The sequence below is a fragment of the Octodon degus genome, unplaced genomic scaffold, assembly GCF_000260255.1.
Source record: "Octodon degus isolate 3935 unplaced genomic scaffold, OctDeg1.0 scaffold00032, whole genome shotgun sequence".
NCBI classification, from domain to species: Eukaryota; Metazoa; Chordata; class Mammalia; order Rodentia; family Octodontidae; genus Octodon; species Octodon degus.
This window is the reverse complement of record NW_004524608.1, coordinates 11,879,735-11,890,516: the sequence shown is the minus strand read 5'-3', so window position 1 is coordinate 11,890,516 and position 10,782 is coordinate 11,879,735. Positions and strand designations below refer to the sequence as shown.

The window sequence follows — 10,782 nt, the reverse complement described above, 5'->3', positions numbered from 1 at the left end:
CTGTTGAATACACGGGTTCCTGGGCTTCACCATAGTTTCGCTGATGTGGAACGTCTAGGTTGGAGAAACATCTCAAGCCTCTCTTGTGATTCTTGCGTACTGTAACTCTTACACAGGGTGGTGTTTGACCTGATCATTTATTGTTTGGCCAGAATTCTATTCAAGATTCTCAAGGGACGTTGAAACTTAACATCTGACGCTCTCAGGTGGCAGATGCATTTCCGGGGAGGTACAACTGGGTGGAGTGTTGTAGGAAAAGGTGGGCTGGATAGGGCTGGGCGGAGCTGGGCGGGGCTACTCGGGGGCGGGGCTGATGGGAGGCGGGGCTACTCGGGCGGGGCTTCTGGGTGGAGCTGTTAGGGGCGGGGCCGGAGAGGCCCTCCCTGGCCTCGCGGGGTTGTGAGCGAGCCTAGTTGGCTCCGCGCGCAGGCGCTGCCCTCTGAACTGGAACGGAAAGTAACTTCCGGTTGGAGTTACCCGGCCGGGGGCCCGCGACCCGCGGTGTGAGCGTGGCAGAATCCATGATTCGTGAGTAAAAACTTCATGAGCGAGTTGGTATGTCTGAGTCTGTCGAGCATGGCCACGGAAAACTAGTGTGTGTGACCGAGAGGACGCGCTGCCGCTTGGGCGCCCCGGAGAGGAGCCGCGGGGCTGCGAGGCACCGGGTTCGCCGAGCGGAACCCGAGGGGCTTTTCGGGCCGCGACCTCAGCTCAGCCTGCGGCCGGCGCTTCCAGGGCTGCAGGGGAGGGACGCGGCCCGGCCCGGCCCCGCGCGGCGGCTCTCCCAAGACCTGTCCCGGTGGGCCGGGACGGAGGCGGCAGGCCCGCGCTGTCGGGGCGGCAGTGGACCGCGACCGGAGCGGCCCGGCCTCCTTCCGCGAGCGGCCGCCTCCCTGAAGCTAGAGCGCTCGGGGCTGTCTCTGCTGCTTCTCCCGAGGGGTTGTACAGTTCCTCTCTGCTTTCCTGTAGGGTGTCATCATAGCCTGTCAGTGAGAAGTTGAGGAACTAACTTCCCAGAGCCGAGGAGCGAACGGGCGGCCCGGCCGGGCGGGAAGAGCAAAAGAGACGCCGCCGCGTGAGACCCTAGACGGTATTTAAATCCCCCGCTGGGGTGTAAACTTGAGGCGAGTCGCAGGCGCGAAAGACTGCTCTTGTCGAGGAGGAGAAAGAAGGGGGAGATGCTCAATCGGAGTTGCGCTTTAGTGTTGTGCTGTAACAAGCAGAAGTGAAGCAGCCTTGCGAAGCGTCGTTTGCCTCCCAGGAATTGTTTGGACAAGGTACCGTGAGGGTGGTAGTAAAGGAGATGAAGTGAGGTGGAATTGAGGGAAAAGAAAATGGTCTGCTTCCCTACCATGATTGGAATAGACGTTTAAAGAATAGCAGAGAAATTGTCTTTTGTTGGAAACTTAATTTTGTCACCCTTACTTGAGAGGGATAGTAACTCCTCAAATGATAAAATCATGTATAAAGCGCATAGTGAAACCTTTCTAACCCGGCCCAACCATAGGTAATCCAAAGTCTTCCACCTCTCTTTTGCGTGTATATACAAATTCGTGTTATTTCGCTTTCTTTTGAAAATGAGATATTTTATGCATACTGCTCTATTATCTGCTATTTCAGATTTTTTAAAATATATGTAGTGGAAGTCTTGCTGTATTTTTGCTCTATTTATTGAAATTTCACTGTATATTCTCTTGTCTAGATGTATCATAATGTTAATATGCCCTATCTACATATTTTGCCTCATGTTTTCACATTTTTTGTTTCTCATTAAGATACAGGTATATTATTTCCCATTTGTGAAATATTTGGCAAGTCTTTTTTAAAAACTGTATCAGCCTTTTGGTTTAAAATGCCAAGGTTATATCTCATATAAAAGAAGTTCCTGCTTCAAAATTACAATCTTCTTCTATATTGGTTATTATTTTTTTAGGCTTCACTCATTTAAACATCTAAAACTTTTTTGTATATACTATAGAACATCAGGTTTTGGGTTTTTTCTTTGTTTTTATGAATCAGTAACTTTGTCCTGAAATTCTTTGTCAAAATCACTTCTTTCCTAATTGGAAGTATCCTTAACATATTAAATTCCCACGTGTACATCATGTGTCCATAGGTCACTTTGACCTAAATGTTGCTTATATACAACTATAGGCTGTCGTCATTTTTTAAAGATTTTATAGAACATTACTACATTGTCTTTCAGATAAAATGTAAGTAAACAATTTGTGCCACTCAAGTCCTTTTGGAACTGTAACTGTTATAGTCTCTAATCCTTTGAGATTTTAACCATTATAGTCTCTTATATTTTATGATTAGTATATAGGTATTTATGTATCTGGCCAACTTTCTAAATTTATTACTCTTAATAAATTATCTTGAATTCCCAGGAAAACAGTCCTATAAATATGATTTTATCTTTTCCTTTATAATTTTTTCTTTAATGGAGTGCTAGACTTTCCAGAACAATCATAAGTGATAATGATGATTATGGTTATCCTTACCTTTTTTCTTACTTTAGAAATGATTTTGCTAATTTATTACTAGTTTCTACTAAATTTTATTTTCACAGAGTTCTATTTTCTTTTTCTATTATTAGTACAGTTTACATAAATATAATGATCATATTCATTGTGTGAATTTTATGCCTGAATATGATGTATCTTGGTTCTTCTTTTATTCCAAATGTTTTTCTCCCTTCAAACTTTTCTTTCCCTCCTTATTAACAAAGCTTTATTTCCATTTTATCCTGCTTTTATCTTTTTTTTTTTCTTTGCCCTTCCCAATTCCTAGTTCCTCTTGCCTTTTGAACAGTTTCTTCCAGTTTCACAGTATGTGTTACACATTTTGGTCATTATTTACTCTTTCAGTTTCTCACACCAGGGAGACAATCCAACATTTGCCCATGTGTGCCATTTATTTCACTTAAGAGTATGTTCTCAAGGTGCATCCATTTACCTAAAAAGGTCTCAAGTTTGTCCTTTTTTATGGCTGAGTAGTACCCCACTGTATAGAAAAAACACATTGTTTCTATCCATTCTTTGGTTGTTAGGCATTTGGGTTGTTTGTAAGAGTTAGCTACTACAAACAGTGCTGCTATAAACATGGGTGCACATGTATCACTGTAGTATGATGTTCTTAATTCTTACAGGAAGATACTCAAAAGGGAAATAGCTAAGTTAAATGGGACCACTAATCCTAGTTTTTTAAGGCATCTCCACACTGATTTCCACAGTGGTTGTACCAGTCTATGCTCTCACTAACAGTGTAAAAGTGTTCCTTTTCCCCTATAGCCACTGCAGCATTTGTTATTGGTTGATTTCTTGATGAAACCCATTCTTTTTTGAATGAGATGGAATCTCAGTATCGTTTTAACATGCATCTCTCAAATGACCAGTGATGTTGAACATTTTTTCATATATTTGTTTGCCATTTGAATTTCTTCATCTGAGAAGAATGTATTTATCTCAGATACCTATTTTGGATTAAGTCTTTAAGTTTTGGGGGTTCTGATTTTTGCAGTTTTGCGTATGTTCTAGATATTAGTCCTTTGTCTGAGGGACATTAGCTAAAAATTTTTCCCACTGTGTGTGTGTGTGTGATCCTTTCACTCTGTTGGTGATTTCTTTTGCTGTTCAAAAGCTTTTTAATAGGATAAGATCTCAGATACTGATTCTTTTTAGTATTTCCCATGTAATCTGGGTTTGTTCATGAACTCTTTGCCTACTCCTATGTCTTTAAGAGTTCTGCCTATTCTCTTCCAGTAGATTTAGTGTTTCTGTTTTAATATTTATAACTTTGATCCATTTCGGTTTTAGTTTAGGGCATGATGATAAACATGGGTCTGTTTTGTCTTTGGCCAGTAAAAAGCCAGTGTTCCCAGCACTATTTATTAAAGAAGCCATCTTTGTCAGAGATAAGGTGACTGAGTGTGTTTGTAGTTGTTTCTGTATCTGCTAATCTGTTCCATTGATCCTTGTCTTTTTTTTTGGCCTATACTATTTTTTTTTTAATCATAATAATCTTGTAGTATAACTTCAAATCAGGGATTGCAATGTACTCTGCCTTTTCTTTGTGCCTAGAATAGGTGATAGTGAACATCATTGTTTTGTTACTTATTTTAGAAGAAAGCTTTCAGTTTTGACCATTTAGTATGATTTCAGATTGAGATAAAGACCATCTATTCCAAATTTCTGTGGGATTTTTCTGTAAGATTTTTTGACTTTGTCAAATACTTTCTGTGCATTTGTTGAGATAATCTTGTGATTTTTATGTTTGGTTCTATTGATATGGTGCATTACATTCACTGATTTGCATATGTTGAACCATGCCTGCATCCTTGGGATGAATCCTACTTGGTCATGGAATAAAATTTTTTTGATGATTTACTGCATTCTGTTTGATTGCAGCATTCTGCTGATTTGCTGATTTGCTGCTTTCTGTTGCCACATCCAGTATCTTATTGATGATTTTTCCATCTATGTTCATTAGAAAGTTTGGCCTGTAGTTTTATTTGCTAGTTGGGTTCTTCTCAGGTTAATACTTGCTTCCAGAAATGATTTGGAAAAAAAAAAACCACAAAAATTATTTGGGGAGTATTAGTGCCTTTTCATTTTCATTAAAGAGTTTCAGCAATAGTAGCATTAGATCTTCACTGAATTTCTTGTAGAATTGAGCAGTAGTCCAGCAGGACCTGGTATTTTCTTTGTTGAAAGTTTTTAATTACAGTTTTAAATTTCATTGACTTTTTGTATCTTCTTGATTCAGTTTTGGCAATTCATATGAATCTAGAAATGTGCCCCTTTTTTTCTCTTTTTCGTTTTATTAGAGTACAGGATCTAGAAGTAAGTATTGATGATCTTCTGGATTTCTACAGGATCTGTTGTGATTTCATGCTTTTCTTTCCTAATTGCATGAATTGGATATTTTATTCTTTTCTATAAGGTTGGCTAAGGGTTTCTCAATTTTATCTAATCTTTCTCAACTCTTCAGCTTATTGATTCTTTGTAATGTTTTCTTAGTCTCAAATGTATTACTTTCTGATCTATCTTTGTAATTTCCTCTCTCAAACAAGCTTTGGGTTTTTTTTCTACTTTTTGTAGAAATTTGACATTGAACATTAAGTTGTTTGAGCTCTTTCCTGATGTGAGAATTTACTACTGTAAATTTCTCTCTTAGTACTACTTTCATTGCATCGCATAATTTCCAGTATGTTGTATCAGCATTATCATTTAATTGTAGATATTGTTTCTTTTCTTCTTCAATTTCCTCTGTGACCCATTGGTTGTTCAGGAGGGTATTGTTTAATTTCTATGTGTTTATATAGTTTTTTTGTGGTTTCTTTTACTGTTGTTTAGAGTTTTTGTGGTTCTTTTATTGCTGTTTCTTTTATGATTTGTATTATGGTCAGATGTTCTGCATGGGATAATTTCAATTTTGCCACGTTAACTTAAGTGTGTACTCTGTGCTAGTATGTTGTCTATTTTGGAGAATGTTCCATGTGTACCTGAGAAGAATGTGTATTATGTTGTGGGGTAGAACACTCTGTAAGCATCTACTAAGTCCATTTGTTCACATGTTTGGCTTAATTCTTGACGTAGTTCTTTGTTAATTTTTTGTCCAGTTGGTCTGTTCGTTACAGTGGGGTATTGAGGTCCCCCGTTATAATTATGTTAGTGGTTACTTGATCTTTCATGTCTGTCAATATTTTTTATGTACTTGGGTAAACAGATATTTGGTGCATATATATTTATGATTATTTTCTCTTCTCAAAGATTTCCCTTAACAGGTATATAGTGACCATCTTTGTCTCTTTTGATCAGTCTTGATTTGAACTTCACATTGTGTGCAAATAGAATAGCTACACCTGCTTTCACATGGAGTATTGTTTTTCATCTTTGACTTTCAGTCTATGAATTTCTTTTTGGGTAAAATGTGTTTCTTTTTCCTTTTTTTTATTTTTTATTTTTGTACTTTTTACTTACTGGATACAGATTCTCACTTGCAGTTCAGACTCATAGTGATCCTCCTGTCTCAACCTAACCAGTGCTGGGATTATAGACATACATCACCATGCCTGGTTTGGGGGCTATTATGTTACATTCTGGGTTTCAGGGCCTGCGCAGTATGTAGTACTGGAGATTAAACTTGGTTCTTTGTACTTGCCACATAGGCACTTAGACTGCTGAACTATTTTCCCAGCTAAATGTGTTTCTTATATGCAGCGTATTGTTGGATCTTGCTTCTTGATCCATTCTGCCAGTCTGATTCTTTTGATTAGTGAATTGACCATTTACATTGATGGTTACAACTGATATGTATTAGCTTATTCTTCTCTTACTGTTTTCCTATTGTCAGGTCCCAGTCTTTTCCTTCTGTTTAATTGTTTGCCTTACCTGGAGGCTTCTTTCTATTGGTGTTCTTGGAATTTTGGTCTTCATTATTTCTATCTAAAATATCCTTCAGAGATTTTTGGAGAGGCAGTTTGGTGGTATGAATGTCTTTAGTTGTTCTTTGTCATGAAAGTATCTTACTTCTCCATTGATTTTTTTTTTTTTTAACAGACTTAATTCATTTTATTTTTCTTGTGTAAAAGCCCTTTATTTTGTAGCTACTGCTGGAGCTTGAGTCCTCTGGAAGAGACTCTGGTGTGGGTTTTCACAAGATGGTCGGTGAATTCCTGATAGGGAGACGTGGTGAACATAGTCTCTTTCCAGAGGTCAGGGGTCAGATAGTTGTAGGTCCTGGAGATAGCATCAAAGTTGGCCTTAGTAAAGTTGCCCAAAGTAGCAGTGCAGCCCCTAGCAGAGGTGTTGTAATCATCAATACTAGCCATCAGCAGCAGCTTCTTGGGCACAGGGGCTGAGACAATGACAGTGCCTCTGGGGGTAGGGATCAAACACACCAACACAGAGCCACAGCAGCCCCTCACCTTGCAAGGAACAGTGTGGGGCTTGCCGATCTTGTTTCCCCAGTAGCCTCTCCTCACGGGGACAATGGAGAGCCTGGCCAGGATAATGGCCCCATGAATGGCAGTGGCTACTTCCTTGGAACACTTTCCACCCAGGCCAACATGACCATTGTAGTCCCCAATGGCGACAGATGCCTTGAACCTGGTCCGCTGGCCAGCATGAGTTTGCTTCTGCACAGGCATGATCTTCAGTACTTCATCCTTGAGGGAGGTGCCCAGGAAAAAGTCAATAATCACAGACTCCTTGATGGGTAAGGAAAAAAGGTAAATTTCCTCCAGGAACTTGATCTTTATGTCTTTGACCAGATGGCCCAGCTTGGTGACAGGAATCCACTCTTTGTCCTCGGCCCTGGCTTCTGCCGTGCCTGTGACCTTGAAAGCCACTGCCGAAGCAGCCACTGCGGCCTCCTATGCCTGGGCCCCTGGGGCCTCCAGCCCCTCCCACTGCACTGGTGTCATCCACCAATTGGTCTTTCCCAGAAAAAGAAGGTCCATTGATTTTGAAAGATAGTTTTGGGGGGTCCATCAATCTGGGCTTAAGGTTGTTTTCTTTTAGAATTTGAAGTACCTTACTCCAAGGTCTCCTTTATTTGAGGGTTTGTGTTGAAAAGTCTGCTGTGATCCTGGTGGACTTTCCTTTATATGCTGTTTCTTTTTTGTAACTGCTATTAATATTCTATTCTTATTCTGAATTTCTATAATCTTGATTATCATATACCTTAGTGTAGGTGTATTTTGGTCATAACTATTTGAAGTTCTATATGATTCACTTATTTGTATGTCCAATTTTTTATCCATGTTTGGGAAGTTTTCTGCCATTACTTTTGTGAAGAAGTTTTTTATGGCATTTGCTTTCAGCTTTCTCATTGACTTACGTTGTTGTTCTTTGCTTCATCTTGTAGCTGTTGAGTCAATTTTTCATGGTCCCTTGCTATTTTTGATACCTTTCTTTGTGGTCATTAGCTGTAATCCCATCTCCTAAATCTTGTATTTTATTATTGCCTTTGTTCAGTCTGTTGCATTTACTTTCAATGGAGTTTTTAATACCTGTATTTCTGTTTGGATTTGTTTCATGGATTCTATTTTGTTCCTATGTTGAACATTCATGGTTTCCATTATTTTCCTAAACTCTTCTATTTTTTTATGTGTCTACCCTAATATCTTTCATTTTGATCATTTCCTTTTATACCGGAGAGATTTTTTTTTTCCTATAGCCTCTCCATTTGGGTTTTTTTTTTTTCTTTTGTTTTTATTTGTGCTGTTATTTCAGAAATAATAGCTCTAAGTGGGTGACTTCCAATTTCCTTGGTCTCATTTTGCTCTGGACTCCATGGGCTGGAGATTGGGGTTGCATTTTGCTTCTGCATCTTATTGTCATTTTCTATTTTATTTTGTTTTCTGTGCTGATGCTTGTAGATTTCTTATGATAGTTAGCATTATCACTAGAATCAGTGCTTCCCTAGGAAATGTCTGTTCCTCAGAGTTGTCTTCTAGGTAAAGGTTGTTCCTGGTCTTTGTGTCTGTCCCATGTACCTGCCTTCCCAATTTATTGAAGGTGAGAAGTTACTATCTATTTGGCTCAGCACCTAGACTTTTGGTACTGGACAGTGGTGATGGTTATGACACAGGCTATCAGTATTCCAATTACAACATGTGTGACATCCTGGCTAAAGTATTACAGTGAGCAATAACAATAGCATCAAGCACAGCCTAGCTACTGAGGAACTGTGGTAACTGTTAATACCTTTAACCACAGGAACAATTTCTACAGTTACATAACAAAATCCAGCGTATACCAGGCACTTGTATGCAGTGAGTTTACCCTTAGTAGAGTGATTTTTATCCTGGGGGTGTGGGTGGGGTAAGAAAGGTAGGGGACAAAACACATATGAATATGGACAAATACTATAGAACAAGACTGGTGGGCAAAGGATGATCACCTAAGTTTGGGGAAACTAGAGAAGATCACAGGAGAGAAAGAAGAGAAAGCAAAAGAATATCAAAGCAAATCAGAAATAAAAGAGGCAGAGCTGGGGAGATAGCTCCATGGTGTAAGTGCCTGCCTGGCAAGTGTAAGGACCTAGGTACGATTCCCGGTACTGCAGGCCTTGGAAACCCAGGTGGGCCATGCTGGCCACCCAAACTGAGTGTAGTGGTGTAACACTGTAATCCCAGCACTGAGGAGGCTGAGACAGGAAGATCTATGAATCCAAACTACATAGGAAGCTGGAGAGCTAGCTCAGTAGAATAAGCACTTGCCTGGCAAGCACAAGGTCCTGAGTTCCAATTCCGGTACCGCAAACAAAACAAAAACCAAGCTACATAGGAAGACCTTGTACTAAATAAATAAGTAAAAGATTTTATTTTTTTAAACTTTTTAAAAAAGAAATGGCAGAGGCAGTGGTCACTCATATGAAAATACATAAAATCGAGAGTTGAGGAAAAGAGAAAGAAGATAAATAGAAAAAAAGAAAAGAAAGATAAGAAACATAAATATTAAAAACCAAGACAAAGGAAGAAAAAACAGAAAAAGCAAAACTAATCAAACAAACAAAGAAAAACAATAAAATTCCTCCGGTGTCCCAAGTTGTGGTGGTGTCCAAGTGGGATCCCAGAAATGTGCTATGTAATCCTACCAAGTTATCAGTAGTATCTGTGCTTGGTGTGGGGCTGATCTTGGCCTCCGGTGTAGGGTTTGCAACTGATTTGAAGCTGACATTATGGATGTCCATTTCTTACTGTGATTGTCTTTACAGTGCCCTCCCAGTTGCTGTGGCACCCTTGGGTAGGGAAAGCCCAGGGTTGCTCCCAGACCTGTGTACAGTTGGCTCCTTCTGAACTTTGTGCAGCTTCCTCTGTTCCATACCACTGACTCTTCCTACATGCTGGTCATTGAGTGGAGGGAGTACCCTTGTCCCGCTGCAGACCAATACTGCTTATCAGCTTATACCGCTGGTCACAGGCCACTTTGCTAGTCACAGAGCAAAGGTATGCTTCCTGTCCTTTGTGTTTTGGACTAACGCTGGCTTTTTGTGGCCACTGGCACAGACTAGGTGGTCCCAGCTCCTGCCTCTCAGCAGAATTCCCCATAGACTGCTTCCCACCTGCTGACAGACTACTGCCACTGGGTACTTTTAAAAATCATATCCATAATATAAAAATTAATGTTAGAAGAAGAAAGTATTGATACAAAGCTTCATTATTCTGATGCAGTGCATTAGCTAATTAGACATTACTGCTATTTATCCTTTTTTGTTTTCTAACACCTACCAAGCATAACTATTACTGTATAATATTAACTTATGTGTATTTAGTTATGTCAAGTCAAATTTTAGTTCTTATAGGATTTATTCTCTGGGTACCATTTGTGCCCTGATTCCATGATTTTGAGTCATGAGTAAAGGAAAATAAGAAGTCATTAGGATAGGTACCAAAAAGCTTATTCAGAATCAGAATTATGAATTATGTGAGCTGCCTTTCAGGTGAGTGAGTAACTAATTAGTATGCAGAATATTCCTCCAGGGATATAGCCTAGTGGTTCAGCAGCTGCCTGGTGTGTACAAGGTCGTGAGTTTGATTCCTGGTTAAAAAAAAAAAAAAAAAGTATTTTAATCTAGGTACAATATTTGACACCTTTTCAAGTAAATTGAGGGAAATTGGAACAGGCAAGAATACCAGTCTTAACGCACCTGAAAACAAGCTTTTCAGACATAGTTAGTACATTTGGCATTTTTAAAATTTTTAAAATCCCTAGTGCAATGATGGCGAACCTTTTAGAGCTTTTAGTGATACAAACAGCCCATTGTAGTATG

At 39.5% G+C, this 10,782-nt stretch overlaps 1 protein-coding gene across 1 annotated transcript in view; it reads left to right on the top strand.

Moving 5' to 3' along the window:
- Positions 1-471: 471 nt before the first annotated feature.
- Tank (TRAF family member associated NFKB activator) overlaps positions 472-10,782 on the top strand; it is an 85,077-nt gene continuing 74,766 nt past the window's right edge. The window contains exon 1 of the mRNA XM_023713792.1: positions 472-528. The gene's annotated coding sequence lies outside the window, so the exon portion shown is untranslated. The remainder of the gene's footprint in view (positions 529-10,782) is intronic.